The sequence below is a fragment of the Urocampus carinirostris genome, chromosome 1, assembly GCF_059441175.1.
Source record: "Urocampus carinirostris isolate Australia breed hairy pipefish chromosome 1, RoL_Ucar_1.0, whole genome shotgun sequence".
In the NCBI taxonomy this organism is placed as follows: Eukaryota; Metazoa; Chordata; class Actinopteri; order Syngnathiformes; family Syngnathidae; genus Urocampus; species Urocampus carinirostris.
The window spans coordinates 17,015,612-17,021,709 of NC_142349.1; the positions used below are offsets into that span (position 1 = coordinate 17,015,612).

Genomic DNA, 6,098 nt, shown 5'->3' on the forward strand with positions numbered 1-6,098 from the left:
CCCACAGCACTGATAAAGAATTTGCCTTTTTTCCGATTGTCTATAATCTATCTTTTCTAATTTATTCTATTTTTTTTTTTAATAAATGAAGGGAGTTTTTTTACCACCAGGAGGTTCAAAATATCACTGTCATTTCAAGGAAAAAGTACCAAAACTGGGGCAAAAATCAATGGTACTAACACTGAATGACTTCCCCAGACACAACACTTACACTTGAAATAACAAAGACAACCAATACAGATACCAAACCAGGAACTAAATATACACTGGATAATGAGACAAACAAAACAAAACCTGAACAACCCACACAAAGCCACATATCCTTCCTAACCAACAACAGGGAGGGAAACAACAACGCACAAATGACTGCATTATAAATTGACAGACGCATAGACATACAAACCCATACCTTCTACTTCACATGTCAACAGAAAGTATAGAAATACAAAATATAACACGCAGTGGATATGAAATGCTATAAAGTTAGCATTCTCTTCGGACACAACTGGTCCATCCTGTCAGAACTATTGTTCTGACGGTATTCGGAAAGGAGTAAATTTCAACACAAATTACAAAAGATTCTTGTGGTCTGGATTGGCTCATCATATTTACTACTGGATCGTTGTTATTGGAAGCACATGCCTGCATCCTCCCTGAAACCAGGAACAAATTTGCAAAACTAGACTTGATGCTACTTTACTTGCGCCATGTGCTTGCCAAAAGGTACAACCCACACTGGCTTTTGGGGATGGTTCAATGAATACTGCATTTTCTTCCTTCTCTTCCAAAATTGGTGGTGTCTCGTGTCAGCGGCATGAAAACAGAATATTCAAAGCTGCCTTGGGGAAAAGAATGTCTTCTTTGTTGCAGTGTGAGGTTTAAAATTTGAGATGAGCCCTAATCTGAGCATGTCACGAAACTACTTGGTCAAAAAATTTGCAACCAAGAATTTTGTATCTATTTTTTGCCAGCTTACCTTTTTCAGTATTGATTGTTTTTGTGTGATGTCATGCCAATAGACAGTCCGCCATAATAGTTAGGTCGCACAGACTCAGTTTAAATGACAGAGGAATGTCTAAGGCATTTTTGGGGGTGTTTGTACCATTTATTTCTAAAAACATATTAAAATTGATGTTCTGTCTCACTGCACACGGACGTAGCAGTTCTTGGCTCTCCCATTCAGTGCATTACTATAGGTTTGTCTGTGGGATCTATCCACACATATATCATAATTACACCTCCACACCCGACAGGAGCTTATGGACAGTGGCTACCGACACCAATATACAAAATCACAGATTAATTGACAAAACCACGGGGTGCTGCGTGGATTGTTACCGGGAAGACCCAGAGGCAGCATCGGGAGAGTAGGCAAAACCCACTGTGGCGGCTAGCCGGACGCTCTCTGCAATCCTTCTTGCCCTGAAAAGAGAGGCCCTCCAATTTTGTTGTACTATTGTATAATAACGATAATGAAAATTTGTTCATTTAATTATACTGTTACCTTGTGATTGGAGGCTAGAGCGAGAACCTCACTTGCAATATGAACCCTTTGGAGGTAGTGGGCGCGCGGCATAAAGCTTAAGCGAAGATATTAAGATGTTTCCTGGCCAAAATGAGCCCCCAAAGAAGCCCGAGCATCCCTGAAAGCTTGATCAAAGAGTGCACCTTCTGAATTAGCCAGCTGAAATTAGTCCAAGCTATTGCCTTATTTAATCCTGACTCAAATACCACATGCTTTTCTCTAGGGCGTAGTTGGTACATATAGGAACATTAGTTGTCATAACGTTTAACTGCAGGAAACTAGAGCTTTAATCGTCATATTTTGAATGTCGATCACAAAAATAATGAAGTAAACTTACCAGCTTACACCCAAATAGCATGGCTTCCACTACTTGGGTTGCCCGGATGTTGTCATGTGATTAAGAAAAAAACTCTACAGGAGGTACAACTAAAGAGTACAAATGGCAAGAGCTAAAGGTACTTAATGAGAACCATTCAAATCACCAACTGGGAATCTTTACGAATCAGATACGGATTTTAAGTCAGACATCTTAAAAAGATGCAATGCTGAACTCAGTAACTCAGTGCACTTCACAACAATACCCCCCCACTAAAACCACCCCATCCCACCCCCATGTACTCTCCACTTCCTATCCAAAATAACCCCCCACAAACAATGGCAGAGGTCAGGCAGTTTGCACACAAGTATGTTATTGCCGCATTTTCAAAAGAGGCACTTCCGTTCGGACGCTCAGCCGGTGTCAACAGCTTTAACCTTGCCAACAAACCCTGGCTTGGGAGAAAAGTGAAAAAAGGGAGAAGTATTCAATCCAAGCTGACTGTAAAGAAAGCTTACGTGGCTTCAAGTCACTCTTTAGTCTAGCGAAAGTGCACTTTGCTTTTTGTTTCAGATAAGGTCGCAGGATAATAACATTTGTGAAGTGTAAACTCAGTGGTAAACATGGAGTCGCTTGTGTAAGCGTCTTTTCATTTCTGCTTATGTGAGGACACCATGGGAAATTTCCAATTAAATGAAGTTGCGAGGAGGGGAAGCGGAATAATAAATAAAGAACTATATTATCTTATTATTACTTGCGGTTGTTGTAGCTAAAACCCAAGGTCGCCCCCAATTATGACACCCACTCCACACGCAAGATAAACAGGAAAGAGGTAGTTTATCATGGACTTGACTAACAAGGCCTTTCGAAAATGCTGAAAATGTTGCTGTTGATCGATATTTGAGGATAGAATTTTATTATGACCTTTTCATGATGGGCGAATTGATTATCTGGTTCCTTAACAAGGGGCTCATGCAGGTACTGTGCGTAACAGTTATCATAGTTCTACAACAGGGGTCGGGAACGTATGGCTCGCGAACCAGACGTGGCTCTTTTCAGGAGTACAACTGGCTCGGAGAAATGACCACAGTAGTACTCTCTGTCAGCTTCCAATTTTAGTGCAGGCTATGTGAAACCCAACCAACCCAGAAAACCATTTGTCGGATCCAAAATATGGCAGAGGTTGGGAATGTATGGCATCTTCAGTTTACCAAATCTGGCCCACTTTTAGAAATGTTTGGACACCCCTGGTATAGTTGATAAAGTAAACCTTAGCCTGAAAACGACTGCTCCCTAGTGGCCAAGCACATACCAGACACACAATCCTGTTGTTAAGCTGATATGCAAATGCAGATGTTTTTCTTTAGATTTTTTGTGAACATGTGACACCACAAGTACTTTTAGCTGTAGAATAACCAGGCTTGAGGAGGAACAGAACACATGCACCGGCGTGTCGTAATCAGTATACAAAAGTATAATTATATTCCATACCCGTCAACCTGTACGTTTTTGCCATACAAAGTACGTTTATTATGCATTTGAAGACGTGTACGACGTACAAGAAAATCTGTACGGACAAAGGAAAATTTGTCAATTACTATCCGGTATACCCCGACTATCACGAAACAGCAAATCAATCAAGTCAAACAAGTTCGCCGCGGGAGCCTCTATCTCGGTATGTTTTTTTTCCGTTGCAAACGAAGCGAACGTTTGATGCTACTGTGCGCATGCGTCTATCGCCTGGTGATCTCCCATCATGCATCATTCTGATCACACGTGAACAAAGCGAAAGCAAGTACAACACAGTTTTGAATTTTCTTTGGATACAATCATCAAGTCGCGATGGCCAAACCTGAATTAAAACGCCGTAAGTCATTCTGATCTGAAAACAACAGGCGGGGTTGATTGAGTATATTCAAATACATGTGGTCCTAAAGAACTTTGGATTTCATGCGGTAGTTGTGTAGTGAAAGGAAGTCAGTCTCTTTTTAGCGAACTGACTTTTTCAGCCCAATTCATTAAAGTGAGCCGGCTCTTAAATGGCTCACTTGCTTTGATGCATTATATTACGAATTATTATGTTGTATAGAGAAGTTAAGAAAAAAGGGAAGTATAAAAGGAGAAAATGAAGAAAAGACAGGTTTGTGGTTATCCCTTCAATCAGTATATTAACCAACAATAATTAAATGCAAAAATGAATTAATTTGAATAAGAAAATGTATTATTCGACTTAATTATATTTGCATGCATTTTTTCATTCTACAGTGAACGTCCAAGCTACTTCATTTTTTAACTTTTTTATAATAAACCTCATTCATGTCGAGCAACTCTGTATCTCAAAACAAAACGTTAATTAACAATATATATGATATAACAAAACATGCACAATATAACATGTTAAACTAAATAAATAAACATGTTTGAAAAAAAATGATGTAGGATTATTTTCCATTTTGTAGGGGAAAAATACAACAGTTTGTAAGGGCATGGAGCCGTGGAGGTTGACAGGTATGAGATTTCAGTACAGTTACAGAAAACAAACGTCATATTACAGGTATATTTTGTAAAATTAAAGATTAATTTGCAGGGTTATAACTACATTCAGAAGTGTTTTAATGTTGCACACTACATGGGACGATAATTTGAAGTCTGGTATGCGTTAGTTTGAAGTCTTTTTACTCTTTTCCTTGTCCGTTCACTCCCGTCTCTCTGCAGTCTTATTCCAACACACCACACCCGCACAGCATTGCAAAGATAACAGAAAAGTGCCATGTAATTACAGTGAAACTAACGAGAAAACATCAACAAACAAGTAACAACCAACTAATTGAAATGAAATGATAAATGCAATTTAATTCCTGGTAGCATGTCCCCTTTTCCCCATCGTTTCAAGCGTATACTCGTAGATGAATGGTGCCAATCATAATTTCAATGACTGACATCAGAGAATATGGAGGGATGACAGAAGCCCCAGAATATGTTGGAATTTTAAGAAATGAACACTTTGTGTGTTGAGAACGATATTGGGTTCTTGGTGTGCTCTTGATTTGAACTAAAACAAAGCCTATCTTATCCGATCTGTGAATTAGTTATTTTTGCTCAATACCCTATACTACGTGGTTAAAACGTAAGCAGTTTTGTTGGACTACAACCAACTACCTGATCTTGGTTCCCTCCATTTATTTTTCAGTTACATAAATCATTTATCTTAAACAAAATTTAGTAACTGTTTTTATATTACGTAAATTCTGTCTTTTTTAGCAAGTTTGGTGATGGAGTATTCCAAAAGTAATCACATTACATTACTCTACTTTAATATCCTAGTTTTCAGAATAGGTTACCGATTACCTTTTTCAACAATTTAATTAATATCAAATTACATATTTAAATTAACCCTCCCAACCCTGACAATGGCCTAAACACTCAGCCACCCTGATAATTCTTTTTAACAAAACGATCCCAAAACACGGCTGATTTTGCCAGGAGCCATCATACCATGTGCTCAACATTAAAAGGCATCCATCTTTAAACTTCAATAGCTCTTAGACAATATGACCATCTGATCGTTAGGGCTACTGGGAGAAGCGTTACATTATTGCTTTTAGAGCTGTTGACGACGGCTAAATCAAATGTAAGAATAAATTTATATATATTTATTGTACCTCGGTCCTCAACCATAACGCGTTCCTGGGTGTTAGTTGAGTACCAAAAAATGTTTCCCCATAGGAAACAATGATAAGTATTTTAATCCGTTCCACCCATAAAAAATACCTAAAATATTAAGAAAACATGTATCTAAACAACATTAGACCATAAATGTGTACATAATATATAATAAACATAAAAAACAAGAAATATAAACTATTTGCATTGGTTACATATCTGTGAACAGTGGTGTGACAGCATACAGGAATGGGTGTGGGAAGGTTACTGCTTAGCCTTCCTCTTCTCTTTTATTAAGAAATAAGCTGCTTCTTCCCCTCGTGCACTATTTCACTAAAGTGCGACTGTCACGGTTTTCCTCATATCCTTCCCTTTATAGCTGTCGTCTTGAGACCCATGTTCAAAAGCAACCAAAAAGCACGAACTAAGAAAAAAATAACTTTGAAAATGACGTAACCCTTCACTCATTGACGGTCCAGATAGAAGTGGCCCCAAAGCTAGGCTAGTGCATCTCGGCTCCACTCGTTATGCGACAAATGTCATTCAGTTCGACTATTTTTTGACTCCGCTATTTTTGGTTGAGCATCGAAACAT

General features: G+C 38.5%; 1 protein-coding gene across 2 annotated transcripts in view; it reads right to left on the reverse strand.

The window, feature by feature from the left end:
- Positions 1–6,098, reverse strand: part of LOC148373748 (rab3 GTPase-activating protein catalytic subunit-like) — a 191,423-nt gene that overhangs the window by 41,706 nt on the left and 143,619 nt on the right. The gene's annotated exons all lie outside the window — the stretch shown is intronic.